Source organism: Carettochelys insculpta, chromosome 10 (genome assembly GCF_033958435.1).
Source record: "Carettochelys insculpta isolate YL-2023 chromosome 10, ASM3395843v1, whole genome shotgun sequence".
Lineage (NCBI taxonomy): Eukaryota > Metazoa > Chordata > Testudines > Carettochelyidae > Carettochelys > Carettochelys insculpta.
The window spans coordinates 1,587,662-1,611,849 of record NC_134146.1 but is presented as its reverse complement, the minus strand read 5'-3'; the positions used below and the strand labels follow the sequence as shown (position 1 = coordinate 1,611,849).

Sequence of the window (24,188 nt, the reverse complement as noted above, 5' to 3'; positions counted from 1 at the left end):
TCTCTGGAGGGGAGTGTTCTCTAGTGGTCACAAACCCTTCTGCCAGTATGTCCAAGACTTGCCTCTTTCCCACCTTAGATCTTTGCGGCCACTTCATTAGTCTAACAGCCAATTCCAGTCTCCACTCCTCAGGCTTCTTATCCCAGTTCCACATGTGAGACCGTGTCTCTCTCTGCTTCCTGTGCCAGTCTCCTTGCCTGGGCAGTCCCAGTTCCCCATTCTCAGCTCCTCTGCCCAGCTCTGGCCCACAATGGCTCTCTGCTACATCCTTAAAAGCATGAAATAATTACAAGATTTTTTTTTTTAAAGTGGTCCAATGTATTCCCTAAACTCATTCTTGGAAACAGCTGGAACAATTGTGGCTGAAACTTTAAAAACATTCAGCCTTGAGGCAGACACCTGGCACTGAAAATTTCAGGCCTAATGTCTGACAATCTTGTCAACAACTGAGAATAGGGTGTTATAATGGGAAACAGTGGGCAACCTTAAAAATAAATACTGGACCAGGTCTGCCTATCATACCCACATACCAGTATTATAGAGGCTGTATCTACAATAGTCCCGAAATTCGAAGGGGCATGGTAATTAGAGTGCTGGGAGATTACTAATGAATTGCTGCAGTGCATATGTAGCACTTCATTAGGCTAAATCTCCCCCACAGCAACTTCAAAGTTTCACACTTCGAAGTTGCCTCAGGGGAGATTTAGCCTAATGAAGTGCTACATATGCACCGCAACACTTCATTAGTAATCTCCCAACACCCTAATTACCATGCCCCTTCGAAGTTCAGGGGTAGTCTAGTTACAGCCACAGTGAAGTAAAAAAAAAAAAAACCCCAAAAATTAGCATAGTTGCTTCGTTCAGTCAATTTTGGAAGAAATGTAAAGACATGGGGCCTGTACTTCTCTTATATATCCATTACATTCATGGCTTCAATAATAGCGCTGTATACAAAAGGTTACGAGTTCTAATCTCCAATTCTTCCTCCAGTAACTGTTATACTAGGCCTACCTACCAAGCATGAGAGCCTCTCTCGCTCTGTGACATCCCAGAAGAGCTAGATTCCACTAGAATCATGAAAATGTCTCATGTTGATAAACCTTCTCCAGGAGCTGACACTACACAGACAGACGACAGACTTGGCATGTGGACCATGATAAAAGAAGAGAATGATCACAGGTTTCATCACATGCTGAACAAAAATGTTCACCTCTATAAATGAACTTTCCTCCACTGAGTTCCCCTCATATACACCAACAGACCAGAGTTAACTTAGTCCTATCTGCTGGAACAGAAGAAATTAATGTTTACTTTCACTTGCTGGCGGTGCTCCCGTTCTACTGGGATGGATGCATTATGTGAATCTACATGGAACAACCAGGCACAATAATGACAGACCTTAGATAAACGCTAAAGCTGATATCTTGTGTGCTCAGCTGGAAGAAGCAAAAGCATAAGACCTGCATGTGAATTACCCTAGTACTACTCCAATCCCTCCAACCTTTTTAAGTACCAATGAATGTAGCTTATCTGTTTTAAATATCTAAACCAGAACTTAAAATCTAACCTCATTTTTATTTAGAAAATTAAGGCAGTGAAGGCTTTCTCCACTTAATTTGTGTTGCTCAATTAACATGATTTTATAATATTCACCCCTCAAATAATCTTCCACTGTCACTATAAATTTTACACGTCTTACTTCAATATTAGTATTCCACTAAAATGGTCTTTTTAAAAGGTTGTTCCTTATTTAAGGGGAAATCTTATGTACTTAAATTTTGTTAAAAACAGGAAATGAATTATAGTAAGACATTTCAACAATCTGTTTTAAATATTGCAGCAGCCATAAAGCCCATAAAATACTAGCTTTAGCAGATACTTAAAACTAATATTTCTCCACTGTACTTGTGTGTGTCCATTATGTATTGTTAGCTATGCACCATGCTTCTCAAATTGATAAACATGGCAGAAAAGAGAGACCCCTTCATAGTGTTAAAGCACTAAACAGATGGAGTCTACTGCAAAGGGAAATTAGAATTACATGATGCTCATCATGTACCCTGATATCTCTGTTGATCACCTGATGCGGAAAAATGACCTTAGTCAAAGGTTCTCTTTACTACTGGCTACAGATAACAAAGCACTACTGCTCATCCTATAAACCATAAAAAGCAAAGGACAGGTTGCGGGAAAGAGAGGAGAGAGATACAGAAAATAATCCATGAATAGTAACAGAGATAGCCATGCTAGTTTATATACTATGAAAACAAAAAAGCAGTCCAGCAGCACTTTAAAGACTAACAAAATAATTTATTAGGTGATGAGCTTTGATGGGACAGACCCACTTCTTCAGATCACAGCCATTTCGAAGATTTGTGCTAGTGCAGACATAGCCATTATGTATTTATTTTACACAGATATCTATAAATAGATGATATATATCTAGATATGGATATATCATCTATAGACATAGACAGCTATATAGACATATAAAAATTAATACATAGTATGTGGCTCTTTACACTTTATCCACTGCTATTTTGGCTCTTCAACTAACTGATTGGTCACCCTTGTTTTAGAACATAAGAACGGCCATGCGGGTCAGACCAAAGGTCCATCCAGCCCAATATCCTGTTGGTCGACAGTGGCCAGTGCCAGGTGCCCCAAAGGAGGTGAACCGAAGACAATGATCAACCAATTTGTCTCCTGCCATCTGTCTCCAGCCTTTGACTAAAGGCTAGGGGCACCATACTTTACCCTTGGCTAACAGCCATTTATGGACCTAACCTCCAAAAATTTATCAACCTCTATTTTAAACTCTGCTAGGGTTGACTGCGCGCTGTGTGAAGAAAGGTTTTCTTTTATTAGTTTTGAACCTACTACCCATTAATTTCATTTGGTGTCCTCTTAGATTATGGGAACAAGTAAATAACTTTTCAATATTCACTTTCTCCACACCATTCATGATTTTATATACCTCTATCATATTGCCCCTCAATCTCTTCTTTTCTAGACTGAAAAGTCCCAGTCTCTCTAGCCTCTCCTCATATGGGACCCTTTCCAAATCCTTAATCATTTTAGTTGCCCTTTTCTGAACTTTTTCTAATGCCAGTGTATCTTTTTTGAGGTGAGGAAACCACATCTGCACGCAGTACTCAAGATGTGGGCGTACCATAGTTTTATATATGGAAAGTAAGATATTCTTCGTCTTATTCTCTATCCCTTTTTTTAATTATTCCTAACATCCTATTTGCTTTACTGACTGCCGCTGCACACTGCGTGCATGTTTTCAGAGAACTGTCCACTATAATTCCAAGATCCCTTTCCTGATCTGTTGCTCCCATCACATTGTATGGATAATTGGGGTTATTTTTCCCAATGCGCATTACCTTACACTTACCCACATTAAACAGAGATAGGTATGAAGACCACTGCATACCCAGATGGTCAGAGAAGGGGCTGGAGACTCAAGCTATGTCTACACTACGAGATAAATTTGAATGTAAGGCAGTTAGCTCGATATTTCACTGAAAATACCATTAACTCGATATAGGGAGCACCAATATCAATGTCATGACATCGCCGAAACTGGCTGGGGGTAGAGTCAGATTCGAATCTAGATGTTTGAATGAAAGCTTGTGTGGAAGTGCTATGCCTTTAAATCGAATTTATGAGCTTCCAGAGGTGTCCTGTATGTACCCCACAGCGCTCCGCTCTCACCACTTCCACCCCTGCTGCTCTCAGGTGCGCAGGGATCAGAGAACAGGCAAGCCGTGAATTTCAATTTGTGACCAGGAAGCCCGCGGCTGTGGGGTCATGCTTGTATGAGAGGCCAAGAAACAAGCAGTTTATATTTGTGCAGGGCCTCCCCCTTGGGCACCACACATATGGGGTCTTTCCTGTGCCCAACCACACCATGTGGGTAGCCCCCAACCCAATAAACGGATGTGCCTGCCATTCAATGCTGACTGTGCCCTGGCTTGAGTGTGGTGTGAGCTCCAAGGGTGGGAAAGATTTTCGGGGGACTGCAGTTGCTATGGGGAAGTCTCCCCCAGCAGCTAAGACTTGCCACCCAAGGGAAACTCCTCAACTGGCCTTCTACCTAACCCCCCATAAGCCTCCCACCAGAACAAGGAAACTGGGGGGCTAGCTGTTGCTGGGTGGAAGTCTCCCCCAGTGGCTATGAATTGCAGGGCCTGGCTGCCACCTGGGGGGAAATGGTTCAAGTGGCCCTCAAGCCACAGACCCACACCCTACCACCCAAAAAGATTTTTGGGGGGGACCACGTCAACTGGCCATTCAACCTCTCAAATACCAACCCTCCCCCCACAATGACAGTGAAATTTGGCAAACCCCATCTCCCATCCCCCATCGTGGTAATGTCTGTTCAGTGAAGAGGGAAGCAAAAAAAAATTTATCATCATCATCTTTCTTCTAACTTTGGACCCTTTCACACAAGGAAGAGGTGTAGAGGGCCAGCTGAGATGACACAGACTGCTGGGGAGATCCCAGGCACAGAAGCTGTGTATCACAGAACACTATGTAATCAACTGAGAAGCCAAAAACCCTCCCTCACCAAATCTTTTTTCAAAACCTTTACTATCTACTCTTTCTTCAAGCTTTGCATTTTCCCTGTATTACTTTCAGGGACCAGATGTAATCAAGAGAGTGGGGACAGCGAGTGGAAGGCCAGTTGAGAGGAGATCCCAGGGCACAAAAGATGTATAATGAACTGGGAAGCCAAAAACCTCCCTCACCCTGTCTCTTTTTCCCAAAACCTTTACTATTTACTCTTTCTGCTAGCTTTTGCCCCAAATCCCATCTTGTTAAGTCAGACATGCTAGTCTGCTGCAACACAGGCACAGTTCAATGGTTCAGTGGGTAAAAATCAACTGCCTGATGTCTACTTGAGAGCCAGTATCAAGCGGAACGCCCCAAGGTTCAGTACTGGCGCTGATTTTGTTCAGCATCTTCATTAATTATCTGGATAATGGGATTGTCCCTCAGCAAGTTCACAGGTCACACTAGGCTGTGGGGAGAGGTATGTACGGTGGCAAGCAGGAATAGGGTCCAGATTAACCTAGACATTTTGGAGGATTGGGCCAAAAGAAATCTGAGGTTCAACCAGGGCAAGTGCAGGGGCCTTCACTTAGGACAAAAGAACTGCATGTAGTTCGACAGGCTGTGGACCAATTGGCTAAACAGCAGTTCTGCAGAAGAGGATAGTGGATGAGAAGCTGAACATGAGTCCACAGTTGCCCTTGCCGCCAAGAAGGCCAATGGCATATTGGGCTGCATTAGTAGGAGCACTGCCAGCAGATCAAAGACACATAAAGTGGTAATTCCCTTTTATTCACTATTGGTGTGGCCACATCCGGAGCAGTGTGTCCAGTTCAAGCCCCCTGCCCCTCTTTACAGAAAAGATGCAGCTAAACTGGAGAGTCCAGTGGAGAGCAACAGAAATTATTAGAGGCTTTGAGTGTACGACTAATGAGGAGCGACCGAGGGAACTGGGCTTATTGAGTCTGCAGAAAAATGAGAGAGGATTTGATAGCAGCCTTCAACTACTTGAAGGGGGGGCTCCAAAGAGGATAGAGACAGTCAATTCTTATTGGCGGCGGATGATAGAGCAAGGAGCAATGGTCTAAAGTTGCAGTGGATTTTAGGAAAAACTTTCACTAGGAGGGTGGTGAAGGGTTAACCCAGGGAGATGGTGGAATCTCCCATCTTTAGAGATTTTTAAGGCCCAGCTTGACAAAGTCCTGGCTGGAATGATTTAGTTGGGGTTGGTCCTGCTCGGAAGACGGGAGTTGGACTGAATGACTTCCTGGGGTCTCTCTCAACACAACAGCTAAAATAAATGCTGGCACACACCTCCACCTGACAGAATGACAAACATGCGGATCTATTTTAAGTTGCATGGTGGTTTTCTGATAGTATAAGGAGCAACAAACAAAACTTGTTAATATGATAACATATTAACTACCCTTTCTAGAGATGCATTCAACTCCTCCTGTACACAACTTACATCCCATCTAGTTTTAGAGAGGTAGCTGTGTTAGTCTGCATCTTCATCAGAGGCATGACTCATGGATCTTTCGTCTTTGCCCACGAAAGCTTATGCTCCAAAATATCTGTTATTCTATAAGGTGCCAGAGGGCTTCTTGTAATCCTATCTAGTTGTGACAGTTTGGAGTTTGTTTTTATAAATGGCAATGTAGATGTTTTCCTATCTCCAAAGCTTTTTTAAAAGTCTGAATCCTGGCCTACAATGTCAAACAGTGTAATATATACTTCTGGGGGGCAAAGTTAAATCACCTTTAATTTTCAACACTGTTAACTTAATAATGCTGTAGTATTACTTAATGTTACTTTTTATTCTGATGTTAACTAAGATCTTGCCATCACCCCAGTAGACAGTTGCCTCATTTACTATAAAAAAAGCACCCAGGTGCTGTTACTAGACAGCCAGAAGTGCTTTTGGAAGAGACTCTTACAATTTCCTGTACACAAAGACAGAGGGCTTGTCCACACTAGCCAGCTCCTTCGAAGGGGGCACGTAAACGAGCACAAGCAGGAAATAGCAGTGAGGTGCTGTGCTGCATATGCAGCACCTCATTAGCTTAATTCCTGCCATGCAAACTTTAAAGTTGGGAGTAAGGGCACTTCGAAGTCGCGCGGGTATTTTGAAATGCCCACAGCTACATGGCGGCCTGCTGGCACTTCGAAGTCTGCACAGCAGGAATTAGGCTAACGAGGAGCTGCATATGCAGCACAGCACCTCATTGCCATTCCCAACTCAGGCTCATTTACATGCTGCCTTCGAAGGCGGGGGCTACTGTAGAGAAGCCCAGAGAGGAGGCAGTTCCTTTCTACCTTCTTTTGTAAACCAAACACATACCTAAACAAAGTGATTAGGTGTATCTAATTTCTATCCTATTCATTCTGAAAGTGCATCTGAAGAGCAATGAATGAAGGAGAACCAGATGTGCGCCCCTCTCAGCTCCCTGATTACAATGGTCAGGATTCTATTTAATAAAGAGAATTACTTCAGTCCCTCCAAATTAAGTGTGCACATATGAATCAACCAACTCCACAATCCAATGGAAGAAAGGTGAAGCTAGACAGGCAAATTCAGATCACAACTAAGGTGTACATTTATAACAGTGAGGGTACTTCACCACTGAAGCAATTTAGGAAGGTCATAAGGGCAATTTTAAAATCAAGAATGCATGTTTTTCCAAGAGATCTGCTCTAGGAATTATTTCAGGGACATTCTATAGCCTGTGTTGGAATCTGTTAATCTTTGAAAACTATGTCAGTAACCAATTGTGACTCAGTGCCGTAGTCTGATAAATCCTGGACCATTGCTGCACCTGCGTCATATCTTGGCATGGCATGAAGGACAAGTACAACATACTTTTCCTCATTGCATGTCCATCCTCAGTATTTTCATTTTAAAAGCTGGACAGTATTATGGTAGACATTTACAATAATGTGATTCTGTTATTATGAGTGCCATACACTCAGCCCCATTTCACACGTTAGAAAAGTGGGCCTCTCTCAACATAGTGAATCCTTCAGTGTAAACATGTACTCATTTCCTCAGTAAAGGACAACTATGGAAAAAATGTAGCAATATTCTGAAGTGAATTACAATTGTTAATACCAGTTTATTTTCTATCTTATTTGCTAGCTGAAATAATATTTCCAACTAAACAATTCAGAAACAGTGGGCTGAAACCGGCCAAAAAAGTGATCAAAACAACAGGTTATAAAAGTTTACATCCATTCAGTTCAAAATGGACCTATCCCAAAATAGACTGCTCCTCCTGGTAGATGATGAGGATCAAAATGTTCAAAGCAGGTTGTTTAAAATTAGGCACCACAAACCATATTAAGAAGTACGGTAAAACTGTTGCGATTTTCAGGCGTGCTGAGGTATGCATCCAAATGAATTCAATGGAAACTGCAGGTGGGTCAGCAGCTCTAAAAAAATCATGCCACTTACTTTGGTGCCTAAATATGCTTAAATTTCTAACTTTAAGCACACTAATTTCAACCTATCACTTCAATATCAATAACTAGAGATAGTGATTCTGCTTAGATCGATTTCCTAATAGACTAACTTAATCCATTCCCTTAAGGAATCTGGTATTTTACCATCACTTCTCCCTCCTGGCTACTAGGATTTGATCTGCTGTAAGTATATCTCTGGGGTGTGTCTGTGAAGGGCGTGACAAAAAGCACACTGACGACCTGGGCAAGCAGGCTTACTCATCAGCCAGGTAGACATTAGATATATATATCTTTCAAGCTCTGATCATAATGCATAGTCATACCTAATTACAACCAATAAAATATTTTAAATCAGTGTTTCAAATTACACCAACTAGTCTGGTAATTCAGATTAGAAATCAGAAGTAGGAAATACTGGAGGCAGCATGCTCAACTCAGGTGAGGAAGAGAAACCGTTTTCTAGCTCCCTCTGGCTACCCCTGGATGGAGCACAGTTCCCCGCTCCTACTTCAGGAGGGAGGCTCATTCTGATCCAGTCTGACAGAAGACTAGACTAAAAAGAGAAAAAATTAAGTGACTGCCAGCTACATCAATTCCCAGCCCCACTAAAAAAGGTCATCTAGAGTTTCACTTTCATTCAAAGATGTCTTGTTCACAGTTCCGACACAGGGACAGAACTACAGCAGACCCCCAACTTACATGATTGCGACTTACATGTTTCTTGCAATAAGGGGAGTTGAAGTGATGAATGGCAGGAGGTGGGGAGCCAGGCAGCAGCCTGGCTTCTGGCTCCCCTCTGCCCCAGGGAGTCAGGAAACTGACCGGTGCTGCTGTGCTGGTCAGTTTCCAGGCTTTTGAGCCTCAGGGAGCCCAGAGCCAGGCAGAGCAGGGCTGGTCAGTTTCCCTTCCTGCAGGTGGTGGGGAGCCAGGAAACTGACCTGTGCTGCTGTGTCTGGCTCCCAACTGCCAGCCTCTTTCAGGAGCCAGGACACTGACCAGCACTTCTATGCCTGCCTCCCACAAGCAGAGGGGAACCAGGAAACTGACCAGAACAGCAGCACAAGTCAGTTTCTCAGCTCCTACAAGTGGAGGGGAGTTTGGAGCCAGGCTGCCACCTGGTTCCCAGCTTCCCACCACTCCTGGCAGCAGCGCCCCTCAATTTCCTGGCTCCCCACCACTTGCAGGAGCAGGGAGGCAGGCAGGCACAGCCAGGACCGGAGGCGGCAGGGCCCCTTACCACCCAGTCCTGACTTATGCGAAATTTGACTTACGTGTGGTTGCTCGAGGAAGTACAAACTTAACATGTCAGTAGGGTGCATACAGACAGACAGCCTGCCGCAGGCTTGAGTCAGACCCCAGCTCTCCAGTTTAATTGTTTATGTGGACAAACCCAAAAAGACTACTGATACGGGAAGTGGAGTTCCATGAAGCCAAAAATCCAAAGGTGCACAGCACGCAGATGGGGAAAAAATCTGAAAGATTTAAATTTGGGAGCTGTCCAAACTGAAGCCAAATGACTTTTGTAGGCCCAAACAAGATGTACATCTGCAGGAAAATGGAAAAAAAACCTTTTCTTTTTCCATTCTGACCAGTCCACAGCACTGAATTCAGACCCACTTCCCTCTGGCTCAAGGGCTCAAAGTGCCAAGGGAAGGCTGTTTTCAAGAAAATCTTGCCTGAACCAATAATCCAACAGACCCCATAGTATGGTAGGTGGGGTTCTACGCTGCTGACTGTTCTGACACCCACTCCTCCCATGGCTTCCAAGGGTGCTGACTCTGGGTTTTTTATCCATTCATACCCAACTGGCACCCCAGTGATGACAACTGAGGCTTCCAGCCCAAATCAGAGCAGGCCCATTCTTTTCCGGAATCCTTAAGATCCAGGAAGTCCAATGACACTGGGTTCTAGCTGGAGCTGACATTAGGATCCTTGTCAGAAAGTCTCTCTTGGGCCATATGGCACGAATCAACTGCCAGACCAGAGATGCTACATACAGCATCTGAAGAACTTTATCCTCAAAGCAGTGGAATACCACCTGACCATTGCTCACAGGTCATCTTTAATAGAAGATGGCATGTCAACCCGGACACCAGAGTCCTTTCTTTAGGTTCCGAGACTCACTGCTACCAGAACCCATTACAAGAGTAGGATTTCTGAGGACAAAAGGGTCTGCAAGAATGGAATGCATCATTATAGAAACAGTCTCTTTTCACAGTCACACCATGTTGCCATTTGAAAAAAAAAGATATATGCAAATTTTTAAGAAGCAAAAGACAGTAGGGAAGGAACAAATACGCTCTAAGATAAAAATATACTGATGAGGCGATGTCCCTCAAATTTATAAAATAAACCATAATATATTGGGCCAAAAGGCTGAATCACACTAAAGAAGCTCTGAAAAGCACACTGACTGTTGTGAACTTTTGTGGGTATATGATGAGTCAGATTAATTAATTACCTTCAGCTTAACAGGAAGGAGAAATTTCAGAGAAGCTCTCAGAAGCTGCATAATAAAGGCCTTGTTCATCCAGTCAACTCCTGCACTAGAGCACCTGCCAGCTGCCTTCATTCTTGCAAACACGAATGTTCAGTGCAAAATAGAGAGCATGCAGATTGTGCCAAGCCCCACTATGAAAAGAAGTTATCACATTTTAGGTTATAATTAAACCACTCGTAACTACTTACGGGTCACCTTCTTTCAGACACATTTCTTCAATGTGACACAGAAATGTTATGGATAAAGTTCTCCAGTAATAATGTAATAAAATATTAAATATGCCTACCTCTGCTTTTTACATGCTTAGCTACCACAGCTAAGGAAGACATGGAAAACCCGTAAGATAAAAATGTAGAATGTTAACATGATACTGTTTTAAACCAACTCTCAGCTCATAGTAGACTGTTATTATTCCCGCCTATCCAGCACTGGTGAGGCCACCTCTGGAGTAGTGTGTTCAGTTTTGGGTACCCCCAGTAAAGAAAGGATGTGGATGTGTTGGAGAAGATCCAGCCGAGGACAATGAAAATATTTAGGGACCTGAAGCACATTACCCGAGGAGAGGCTGAGAGGTTTGGGCTTATTTAGTTTGCAGAAGAGAAGAGTTAGGGGCGATTTGATAGCAGCCTTCAATTTTCTGAAGCGGGGCTCTAAAGAGGATGGAGAGAGGCTGTTCTCAATAGTGATGGACGGCAGAACGAGAAGTGGTTTCAAGTTACAGAAGGAAAGGTGTAGGTTGGATATTAGGAAGAACTATTTCCCCAGGAGGGTGATGAAGCACTGGAATGTGTTACCTAGAGAAGTGGTGGAATCTCCATCCCTACAGGTTTTTAAGCTGCAGCTTGACAAAGCCCTGGCTGGGATGATTTAGTTAGGGTTGATCCTGCTTTCGGCAGGGGGCTGGACTGGATGACCTTCTGAGGTCCCTTCCAGCCCTAGGATTTTACAATTCATAGGTCATAATTACAATCATATCAAACTCTCCAGTCCACAACACATCAAACTTCGTATCAGTAAATGGAACACATTATATGCCAAATATGAAAATTTAACTTCTATCTTCTGACATGTTGCAAAGACACTTTCAATTTACACTTTTTTTCCCAGAGGGATCCCAAGAGTATTTAACCACTGGTCTTTTAATTTTGTCACTAATGGAAAAATCATATAACAAATTATACTTTAACAAAGAAACAACAGCCAAGACTGGGGTTCATCGTGGTAGGCACTGTTCAAATATATAGTAACTTCCAAGCCCCAAAAGCTTACAGTCACAAAGACAGCGGAAGAGAAACAGACAGGGAGGCCCATGTGATATAGCTGACCTGTGGTGGTGTCAGGATTTCTAAGTATTAGCCAGTGGGTCACACTACTTTCCATAAAACAAGACTATTTTCACGGCAATTGCCACTATTAATTATTCAGATTTGCATTAAAACTATCATTCTTCATTGTAATGTACCAGATGATTCGTAACCCCCTCCACCTCTACTGAAACTTTAGAAATCTACTGCAGAGCCTCAAGATACAAGTACTCACGCTGCACATATCTTGATTTAACATGACTCAGGGTGGTGGGGATCTGGTGCCAGGCTCCAGGCTGGCCAGCACTCAGGGGAGCCAGGAAACTGACTAGTCCTGTAGGGCTGGTCAGTTTCCAGGCTCCCAGAGTAAAGCAAAATTTGACTTAGGGGAGGTAGCGCAGGAACAGAACCTCTGTGTAACCTGGGGGTCTACTGTACAAAAATACAAAGGTTGGAGTAAATGTATCTTCCCACAACAGTATATGAATGAAAAGAAAATTACCATCTTCACTAGCACTCTGATCCAAGATTCAAATACAGCAGCTGTTTAATGACAACACCTAACTGTTAATTGCCTGAACAAGAGTAAAATATTGACTAACAAGTAATTATCTTCAAGTGACACAAGCAACTCTGGGCAAATCTGAGGGGGAAGTGTTTGCATATAAAGTCCATCAGAGATTCTCAAAAATCTTCTGGAAGGGAGTTCCAGCTCCCACACAAGCATTTTACCAACACTACCAATCTATCTAGGATGAGCATGCCCTGAACAGCACTGCAATTTTATGACGAGGAACAATAACTGGGGATGGCTAAGCTCCTATCCTCTCTTCACTGACATCCAAGTGTAAGACAGGTCTGTAATGATGCTCACAAAGAGTCAACCATTCTTTAAAAAACAAACATCTGGATATGCTCCTGATTAAACTCAATATCCAGCTCTTGTCCATGTCATTTTTCTTCCCTATTTGTTACTTCAATCTATTGTGCCATCTCTGAAGTTTGAGTTAGATCTTTGGGGAAAGACCTGTCTTTCTAGTTGCTCTGTAAAGAAACTAGTGGGAACTTTTTGTTTCTGAGAACTACACAAAACACTACTGCATAACTAGTACTTGATGCAAGGTATAAATTCACAAATTCCCAAGGGCTTTAAAAAGTATCATTAATGTCAGATAGTCTGAAGTGTCACATTAAAAGGAGACCTAATCAGCAGTTTTTGCAGAACTTTTACATTTTAAAAAATAAGTTCCTAGCCCTAATAGCTTGAGGAATGGCGCCTGAGCCAACACTCATCTATTTTTTTCATGAGTCTGCAAACAGCCTGCTGCTGTGCCGCTGCTCTCAATAGTTTATCCAAGCAGCAGCAGAGCGAAATTTAAAACATTCTGGTCAGATTTACTGCAATTAAGGAGGTGTCAGCAGCTGCACAACTTTCAATCATGCACTGCTACCATTTCAGAATGCAAGCATTGCAGCTAGTCATAGCAGAAGAGGAACCATGCAGAGGGTGGACTGGGGGAGGAGTGGCGACGCCTTCACCTTTACCCTTCCTCTTGCACCCAAAGAGCCCCTGCACGAAGGGAGCAGAAGCAGAAACCCACACGCAACAGCCATGATGCGCTGGAGGTGGTGGTGAGACAGGAATCATCTTCCTCAATAGTGAGAGCAGGAGAAGCTTCATATTTATGTGATAGCTACTTGCAAGAAGGGGATACAAAATATGACTCCTCAAATCAGCCTTCAGCAAAAAGACACAGTAACCTCTCCCTTTTCAATAGTTGGGAATAACTAAGGCTGTCCCACTTCCCTAGCACTTTGCCAAGGACCATACCAACTTTTACAACTAACTCTGGCTGGCAGATGAAATTTTGAAGGCCTGGTCACCATACCATATCTGGGAAAACAAAGGAAGTGACTTGTCCAAGTATACGCAGCCGGGAACAGAACCAATATCTCCAAACTCCCAAGTACCAGAGTTTACTCTCTAGACCAGCATACCTGAATAAATGCAGTAAAATGCCGGCCAACACCCAACTGAGCTCCTATAAATCACTTTCTAGGAAGTCTCACTTGAAGATTCCAATCTCATTCAAAGTAAAGCTTTAATAAACGTGGCTAGTTCTTTCTACGTACAACAGTCCAAGACCTCAAAACTGCTAATTCACTATCCAAATTAACATTTTAATGGCAAAACATTTACCACCTCACACTCTGAAAATGCATAATGCAAATATTAAGCATAGTTTCTTTTCATCCTACGCTACAGTGATACAACACACACCACCATGAAGCAGAAAAGCATCTTAAGAATCCCCAGACTGTAATGCTTGCTCTACTGATGTTCATTTGTAATGTAGGCATAATTCTTATTTATGGCATGGTACTATTTTCCAGGCTCCACTGGGCAATTGCAGACTCATATTTGAGAGTCAAAATATTCCCAAGAAAACGCTGCCTAAGTTAACGTGAGAAGTTTAAAGGAATGTACAGAAAGCTACAGGTTGAACCTCTGTAATCTAGAACACTCCCATCCAGCAACATCTGTAATCCAGCATGATTTTAGTCAGCTGGACAACCACTTATCATGGGTACCGCCAAGTTTCCCACAGTCCCATAAAGTTTGTTTACAGCCACCAGTCCTGGCGCTCAGTTTTTTGTGCTGTTATTTAGCTGTAATTTACCCCCTAAATGTCTTCTAAGAACACAACAAAACAAAGCAGCAGAAATGTAGCACTTTAAAGAAGACTAACAAAATGACTTATGTGTGATGAGCTTTAGTGGGACAGATCCACTTCATCAGATCAATTTCATTTCCAATACAGACTGAAATAAAGTACAGAGAACCAAAAAAAAAAAATTGCAATAAAAACTGACAAACCCTATTTGATTTGTCAGTTTTCACTGCAATTTTTTTTGGTCCTCTGTACTTATAAATGTCAGCCTTATTGGAAATGAAGTTGATCTGATGAAGTGGATCTGTCCCACGAAAGCTCATCACAGAAAAAATCATTTTGCTAGTCTTTAGAGTACTACATTTCTGCTGCTTTGTTTTGCTGGAGTACAGACTAACACGGCTCCCTCCGTGTTACTATTCTAAGAACCCAGTAAGCACTGGAAGCGTTAGTAATGCTGCTAGACAATATTGACCTCCTGAGTGGTTACGGTGCCGAACCAGAGGTTCAATCTGCTGTATGCTTCTTCTTCTTCTTACAGTTTCAACTGGTTTCTACTTTCACAAAAAGAAAAAGAGCAGTGGAACTATCGCTGTAATTAAGTTTCTGGAATGATCTCTTCAAGGGAAAGCTTTACAACCATCTCGAATAATCTCGTTGTACCCTGCTTGAACAGCCAACAATATCCTTAAAATTACACTTATGCTTTATTTCAGCCCTGTAAAAGTCACAAATATGGGTAGCTATTTGATTTTATGCCTTAAGGACTTCTACAATAGCTTTGAAGGAGAGCTATCAGAGATGGTTGTAAAGCTTTCACAATTGGGTAAAGTCAGTTTCAAGCTTACAAACTATAAATCACCTACCTGCTCAATCAAGACTTCTCAAAACATTAAGTCATCCTAAAAACTCATTTCAATTACTTTAAATCAGTGATGGACAACCTAGGCTAGGGAGTGGCCACATGAGTGGGCATCCTGCAGCTCAGTGGCTGCAAGAGTGTCATTCAAAACAGTCCCCTGGGGTAAGGTAGCGTTGCTATCTACACTTGCATGTCTAGAATCTGTCACGTCAATTAAATTGGAGCAGTGTTTTGGATGCAGAAGGAGCACGCGTCTCTCACAGTCAATGTTGTGTGCAATAAGCACACACCTCACTTCATGAGCCCTTGCTTACCATGCACGTCCCTTTAGTAATACCAGTGGGGAAAGAGAACTTCAGAGATGGAAACCAGCAGACTCTGGCAACCCTGCACTCATGCAACTGTAAACAAAACGGCTTGCGGGCACACGAAGAATTCCAAAGGACTGCATGCGGCTCACAGGTTGCCCATCACTACTTTAAAGGCTGAAATATTTAAAACAGGACTTTCCCGTTCCACCACCTATGCTGGAAACAACAAGAAGTCCTGTGGCACCTTATAGACTAACAGATGTTTTGGAGCATAAGCTTTTGTGGGCAAAGACGAAACCTTATGCTCCAAAATATCTGTTAATCTATACGGTGCCACAGGACTTCTTATTGTTTTTGAAAATACAGACTAACTCAGCTACCTCTCTGGCACTTATGTTGGAGTTATTAATGAACAGTAAAGATCTCAGGCAAACAATTTTTAGTAGCCGGACACTGTTCCCCATCACTCAATTCCTTCCACTTCCATGCTTCTGGAATCCTCCTCATCTTCTCCACACCTGTGAAGATAGCGACAACAACAAACTAAAAAGAGACAGTGACAACAACACTGAGACAAAGCATAAATGAACATGGGGGTGGTAATCCACCACTCACTTTTCCAAACAATACACACTAATGGAATGCTGCATTAGTAGGGCTGCTTACGCTACAGGGAAGACTGCAGAAAAAGAAGTCCAGTAAACACAGATGTCTACCAGCAATATTTCTGTTGGAAAAGTACAAAAACTAATTTTGGTAAAACGTTACTAAGAACTCCCTTAATGATTTTTCGTTAAAACTTATTAGAATTACACAAAGAGGCTAGAATGTGGACCACCCACCTCCCTAAACAGGAACGACCTTTGGTTTTACAACACATCCCCAGAAAAATCAACCGCCCGTTACTTTCATGCCTATCTACAAGAATTTCAGACGAACAGAATCCTGAGAAACAAAGACTGTACCTGCTTCCAGGCCTGCATCTGCACGTCTACCACACAAATCAAACTGGGCAAAGGCCAGCAGCATGGTAGCTCTACAGGTGCCCTTCTCATAGAGGAGCTACTCAGAGAGGAGGAGCGCACCACAATCACCCATGACAAGGAGCCAGACACACAATTTAACACACACACACACACCCTTCAATATCTGTTTCGAAAGAGACAAGACGCTTCCCCGCCCGCAGCCCCGCGTTGTGTTCCCCAGGCGGGAAGCCGGCGGGGCGAGGAAGCGAATGGGGCTCGGGGGCGGGGGCGACAGGGCCGCGTGAGAGGCTGAGGGCCGGTGAACTGACGTGCCCCTTCCGGCGGCTCGCGGGCTCGACCCCAGGCCCCGAGGCTGGGGCGGCCCGCGGGTGTGGGGCGCACAGCGCCGCCGCCGGCTCCCTGCCGCGGCCGCTCCCCGGGGCTCGGCGCAGTCCCGCGCTGGCGACGCCGGAGCGAGCCCCGCCAGGGAGGCGCCGCCCGCGGCAGGTGGGAGCCGCCCGGCGGGGAGAGACCGGCCGCCCCCGCGTCCCGTCAGCCGCCCCCAGCCGCGCGCGGGACTCACCGGCGGCGCGGCGCGGCCCCGCTCCGAGGGGGGGGGCGGGGCGGGACCTCTGGCTCGCGGGGCGCGGCCGCCGCACGGCGCCTCCGGCAATGGCGGCAGCGGGACCCAGCGAGGCGGCGGCGGCGGCGGCGGCGGCAGCCGGAGGGGAAGCGGAACCGCCGCGCGTGGCCACAGCCCGGCAGGGGGAGGGGCGGGGGCGGGGGCGGGGCCGCTGCCGCTCTCCGCGCATGTTCACGCGCAGCGCGCGGAGGCAGCGGTTCCCTGGGGCCTCGGGCGTGCGAGGACTACAATCCCCATGATGCATCGGCGCGGCCCGGCGAGCCCCGAGCGGCGCCGGCGTGAGCGGAGCCCGCTGGGAAGTGTAGTCCCGGTCCGTGGGGCGGCGCCCGGCCCGGCGCGGGACACGGGCGGAAGCGCGGCTGGCCCCTCCCCCACGGCCGGGCCCCGGGGGACGACCCCGCTCCCTTCCCGTCTCTTGGGAGGCGAGAACGGCCCGTGGGGTGGGTGCGGGGCGCGCGCCTCCGGCAGTGCCGGCCGAGCAGCGAACCGCGTTCGGCCTGTTCTGCCTCCTCCGGCCCCCGCAGCTCCCCCCGCGGCTGCTTCGGGGGCTGGAGGTGGGGATCGCTCAGCCGTGTGAGCACAGGCCTGCTAAGCCCGGGGCTGTGAGCTCAGCCCTTGAGGGGGCCACTTGGGGATCTGGGGCGAAGAGATGAAAAAAGGGACAGAGTTCGGCCCTGCCAGGAGGGCAGGGGACGCCACTCAGTGGCCTCCTAAGGTCCCTTCCAGCTCCGCGAGCTGTGCACTGCCATATTACCAACTGCAGCAGCTTCCACTTTGCCACCTGCACCATGCACCGGAGTCGGCTGCTCTTCCCACACAGGGTGCACAAGAAGTACAGTAAGAGCACGTGTGCCACTCAGGGTTGCGGGGGCTCATGATCCAGCTCACCTGTACTGCTGCTCTCTTCATCCCGGGGCAAAAGCTGTGGATCTAGACATCAGCTAAACACTGGAGGCACCAAATAAAAAGTCTGGCACGGGAGGGTCACAGATTCAATAAAGGATCCAGAGGGGCACATCGAGCAGAGAGACACACTCCTGGACAGTGCTCCTCATAACGTCCAGAGAGCCGCAGGGACTGAGGAACTCTTCCCCAGATATGACTTAAGACAGGGGTCAGCAACCTGTGGCTCCAGAGCCACATGTATCTCTTTGAGCTGCTACCACTGACTCCCCTTGCAGCTCTGGGGGCTGCTTCCGCTTAAACAAAAATCTAAATTCAGTTGCCCACCATTGAGCCAACTGAATTTAGTTTTTTAAGCAGCTGCAGCAGCCGCCAGGGCTGCTCAGCAAGGCAGCCGCAGCAGGGAGCGCAGAAGAGAAATCTGACTTCGGCAGGAAGTCTAAGCTGGCAGGAGAGCTGGGGTCAGGGCAACCAAGGCTGCCCCTGCCGGAGCTGCACAACCATATTGAGGTGGAGGAGGAGACGGCAGGGTGCAGCAGGGGAAGCCGCAGCTGCTGTAGAACTGTGTACGCTGAGGAAGTTAAGCCTGCAGGTGTGGGGGGGAGGTTGGGGCTCAGAGGAGTTAATCCTGGGGCCAATCATTTATTCTCTTCGCCAGGTCTCACCAGCTTTTTAAAACCAAACTGAGTCAAGAGTTTAAAGCCAGAAGGGATCATCACAATTGTCTAATCTGACCTCCTGAACCTCTCAGGTTTCGGAACTCCACTATCGTCTCTTGTAAAAGACCCATAACCTCTGGATGAATTACTGAAGTCCTCAAATCTTCAGTAAAGACTTCCAAGTCACAGAGAATCCACCCTTTACTCTAGTTCAAGCCACCAGGTGACCCTCCCCACACTTCAGAGTTTGAACTGTTAAATTTCATCCCATTTCTACTACGGTAAAACCCCAACTTACATGCTGGTTGCATTGCTAGGCAACTGGTGTAAGTAGAATTTCATGCTCATTAGAACCCCCACCAGTTCCACCGGGCAGCCACCTGGATGGGGTGAATCCCAGGAGTCAGCCAGGCAGTGCAGCACTTGACCTGCCGGCTCCAGCCCCTGGCTCCCCCAGCTGGGGGGACCCAGGGAGGCAGACAGACACGGTATGTGGCTTCTCCTTGGCTTCCCCCAGCTGGGGGAAAGCTGCAGCACTGTGGCTGTCTTACCCAGCTCCCCGACTCCCTGGGAACCTCAGAAGCACGTTCACTTATATAGGAGAATGACATGCAGTTAAGGTTTCCCTTGCTGATTTCAACTTGCGTTAATCCAAGTAACACGCAAGTCGAAATCATGTAAAGAGGAGGTTTTACTGTACTCCAGTTTTCAAGATCATTCAACAGTTTTTGTACAATATTCTGGTCCTCCTCCATATTGGTAACACCTCCCCACTTTGTGTCATCTGCAAATTTTATTAGCGCACACACACTTTTTGTGCCAAGATCAGTAATGAGAATATGAATTAAGACTGGTCCCAAGACCAGGCCTCGAGAAACTGGAGTAACAGCTCCCTCCACTCTTACAGTTCACCTTTCAGCATGACCTTATTATAGACTCCCTTTTAACTAATTCCTTACCAAGCTTTTGATTCTCATGTTAATCCCCATCTCTCCAATTTAACGAATAATTTCCATTGTATAACTCTATCAAATGCCTTATTGAAATTCAGGCAGATTAGATCTACTGTATTTCCTTTGTCTAGGAAACCAGTTATCTTCTCAAAGAACATCAGGTTGTTCTGCCACAATCTGTTTTTTTGTAAAATGATGATGTATTTTATCCTTGGTTTGATTTCAGATTTAGTAACCGTTTATCAGAAACTTCAAGTTTTCTGGATGACAGGATAGAATGGAGAGGCTAAGTAGATGATCTCTCCTTCCTTTGCAAAACTGGTATACTGATGAAGGAGTTCACAGGTCTGGTGAAATCCAGCTATAGAACATACTGGCTACGTCTACAATAGCACACGATGTCGAAGTAGCCTATTTCAAAGTTAGGACATCGAAATAGGCTACTTCGACGCGTATCGTCTACACGTCCTCTAGGACTGGTGCCATTGACATTCAACGTCGAAGTAGTGACGGGGAACACTGAAAGGAGCCGCCCGGAAGGAAAAGTGGAGCGTCCACACACACAAGCGCTCCCCGTTGAAATAAGGGGCCAGCAAAGCCCCAAGTCGCTCCCTTAAAGGGCCCCTCCCAGATACACTTGCCCTGCACAGCACGAGATCCACGGAGCCAACAACCGGTTGCAGACCCTGTGCATGCGGCACAGACCCCCAGCTGCAGCAGCAGCAGCCAGAAGCCCTGGGCTAAGGGCTGCTGTATGTGGTGACCACAGAGCCCCGCAGGGGCTGGACAGAGCGTCTCTCAACCCCTCAGCTGATGGCCGCCATGGAGGACCCCGCTATTTCGAAGTAGCAGGATGTGGATAGTCTACACACGCCTACTTCGACATTGAACGCTGAAGTAGGGCGCTATTCCCATCTTTGGATGGCAATAGCGATTTTGACGTCTCACCGCCTAACGTCGATTTCAATGTCAAACTAGCACACGGCACGTGTAGACGCGACACGTGCTATTTCGACATTGTGCCAGCTACTTCGAAGTAGCCGGCTAGTGTAGACGCACCCACTACCAGTTTGGGAGCACTGCCCTTATTTTCTGACAGACTACCCTGAGGTAGGCTCTCGCAGTTCTTGAGTTACTCCAGACAGTGTGACACTCTTCCTGACATGTTCAGTGACCACCTGAAGCTTTAAAGCACAAGATTTTAAGAACATAAAACAAACCAGAAGAAACCTCCCAGGGCTACTGACCCCTGCCCCTTACAATACAACCAATCCTGCACAATCCCACTCAAATTTGTAAGGGTCTGTCTTAAAACATAAAATTGTTAATTAACTAAGTTTGCCCTTGCAGCTCTTTTTTGGGAGGCTGTTCCAGTTCCTCGCCCCTGAGATGGCTAAAAATCTTCTAATTCCCAGTATGAATTTGTTCATGACTAGTTTATACTCCTTTGATCGTCTGCCAACACTGTCCTATACCTTCAGTAGCTCTTCAGTCTCCCTGACATTTTTTTCACCCTGCTGTGTTCAGAGAGCAGTCATACTCCGAGTCTTTCTGCTAAGCTTTTTTGGCCTCCTCTTATTAAATGGGTCCTCTCTTCCCCTTATCTTAGGAACTCTTTTCTTCAGCTATTCCAGTTCACATAAATCATACTTGGCCACAGTGTACATGATGTTCCAAATAAGGTCTTACCAGTGCTTTGCACAATGGCGTAATATGGTGACAATGCCTTGCCTGATACATTCTAGAATCACATTTGCCGTTTTCACAGCTGCATCAGACCAGTGACCCAATCATCCTTGATTAACCCATACACCTGTCCCCCCTCTCCCCTCTGTCACTTCCATTGCCTTCTTCTCTTAGCAGTTCCTCACCCATATCCTCAACTTCTCTACTTTCATAATTTTCCATGTGGTATCCTGTCAAATGCTTTATCAAAGTCCAAGTGTGTTACATCTAGTTCATTTACCTTATCTAAAAATGAGTTTGTTTCCTCAAAGGAGAGCATCAGCTTAGTCTAGCGTGATCTACCTCTGGTAAACCCATGTGGCATTACATCCCCTTCTTCAATTACCTCCATGAATTGTTCTTTTCATCACAACAATGCTCCTCCTCACCCTCCATATTCTTATCCTTATTTCAGAAATCAGTACGAGCTTCAACCCGTCCCCACACCCTCAGCCCAACCTGTTGGCCTCTTCCTTCCTCCCTGCTTCCCCCGCTACACTATTTTTCCTTTTCCCCATCCTTCCCCACTTTCTCTTCTCAAATTCCTTATCTAACCACCAGTCTAGCTTTATGCTCCAACTACTGTAGATAACTTCCCTCAACCAAACCCAAAACTACCACCATTGCTCCTGCTTCGCATCTCCAAAATCACCCGCAATTCTTAACATTAAGCAACTGCCCCACAACCTCTCCATGCTCACCAGTGAGCCCAAGATATGACCAGTATCTACATGTCACAGGGTTTGGCACATAAGACTTTCAGGTAGGCAAACACTGCATTCAGAAACAATAGGTAATGAGTGTGTCTACAAAGGGGAAAAAAAGGGAGCATTTTACTTGGAGTCCAAAAGCCACCATTGTTAGTGTTGTCCTGGCCATTAAACTCAGTTAAATCATCGAAGATTAAGCCTTCTAGTCCCAAATTGCTAACTGTGTAATCAAATTCCTACCTCTACCAGAAATTCAGGAACAGATGTCATTACAATTTATCAGAGCAAATAATTTCTTTAAATTAAATAAGTACATTAACATTAATGAAAATAAGTAAAATGCTAAGCAATTTATCCTGCACTTCATTGACAAATAAACTAATCAGTAAATGGATGCTATCCTCATTGGTGGGCACAATCAGACCTAATTTTTAATGCAGACTATTTGATTAAGACCAACAAAATGCTTACCTCTGTGTAATTCATAATGACAGACCATTTCTCTTACCCCAATTTACCACTGTGGGCTTTGTTTTCCCTTTTTACAGTCAACTCTACAAATTTCTCAGGCACACATTCATTAGCTTTCCCACTAGCTGTATTTTCCTCATTTGTTCCATGTAAATTAAGTTTTCTTTCATGAGGCAATAATATCAGTTGGGCTAATCGCTTTAAACAGTTCTTAGTGAACTTTCTCTAATTGTCTTTAACATTAATACAATCTTAAACAAGGGGAGGCACTTCAAAAGAGACCTTTCTTCCAGAGCTGGGGGACCACTTGCAATGGCACCGTTCCAAGGGTCAGCCGACAGTATAAAGCATATGTCTGGACATGGGACCACACAAAACCAAACCCAATTTTGGAAATTTAAACAAAAAAAAATTAAGGACAAGTTAAACAATAGAAGCTCACAGCTGATTTCATCATGACACAGCTGGGCAGACATGGTTAAACAAGTAACAAAGTCTATCTCAATTGTTGTAATGTTTCCCTTCCCCCAAACAGAAGCAGAGGAGTCATGAACTGAGGGAATGGGTGAAGTTCTGGTGCAGCCACCTCATTAGGAACTATGTCAAGGGAAAACAAGAGGCGAACATCAGATCGTTTTCTGACCTGCAGTAAAAGTCATAAGATGAGCTCTATAGAGTTTCAGAAGGGGATGAGGAAAGATGCTCAGGAATTCCAGAAGCCATAGTTGTGGAGGAAGAGGAAAGGCCAATTCTGCTGACAGAGGAAGTCCAAGGTCAACTTGAGACCACACAAGAAGGCTATATGAATAGAATATGAAAGCCAGGACTTCTGCTTTTTAATGCATCTGTTGTTTCAAAAAAAGAATCACCTATATTTACTACGCTCTTAGTACACTGGAAGTAAAATCCTCCCCACAAATCTGCCTTACGAGTTACCTTAAACTCATAATGCCCCCTATTGAAAAATAATAGAAACACAAGATACATTTAAGAACACAAACATAAGAAACTCTGAGGGTCCTGTGGCACCTTATAGACTAACAGAAAAGTTTTGAGCATGAGCTTTCGTGAGCACAGACTCACTTCACCAGATGCTGGTGAGTCTGTGCTCATGAAAGCTCATGCTCAAAACTTTTCTGTTAGTCTATAAGATACCACAGGACCCTTCGTTGCTGTTACAGATCCAGACTAACACGGCTACCCTCCGATATAAGAAACTCTGAGGCAGTTCAGTTTTTCCATTAATGAAGCAATTTCCTCTCTGTTTCCTCATATTTCTTAATAGTTCTGATAATTACCTCTGATCTTCCTACTATTCTACTCCAGCTTAGCATCATTTCATAGATTAATAGATTCCAAGGCCAGGAAGGACCACTGTGGTCATCTAGACTGACCTCCAGTGTAACACATGCCATAAAATTTCCTCAGAATGATTCCTGTTTGGATGAGGCTCAATTATTCTATAAAATCAAAGTTATTTGTCCAGATTCA

General features: G+C 45.0%; 1 protein-coding gene across 2 annotated transcripts in view; it reads right to left on the bottom strand.

Moving 5' to 3' along the window:
- Positions 1 to 17,397, bottom strand: part of PAK2 (p21 (RAC1) activated kinase 2) — a 72,536-nt gene extending 55,139 nt beyond the window's left edge. Inside the window, exons 1-2 of one of the 2 annotated variants that reach the window (XM_075003730.1) lie at positions 17,217 to 17,397; positions 16,335 to 16,395 (exon numbers count right to left, since the gene is read on the bottom strand). The gene's annotated coding sequence lies outside the window, so the exon portion shown is untranslated. The remainder of the gene's footprint in view (positions 1 to 16,334; positions 16,396 to 17,216) is intronic. The other variant, XM_075003728.1, reaches the window with a different exon arrangement.
- Positions 17,398 to 24,188: the final 6,791 nt, after the last annotated feature.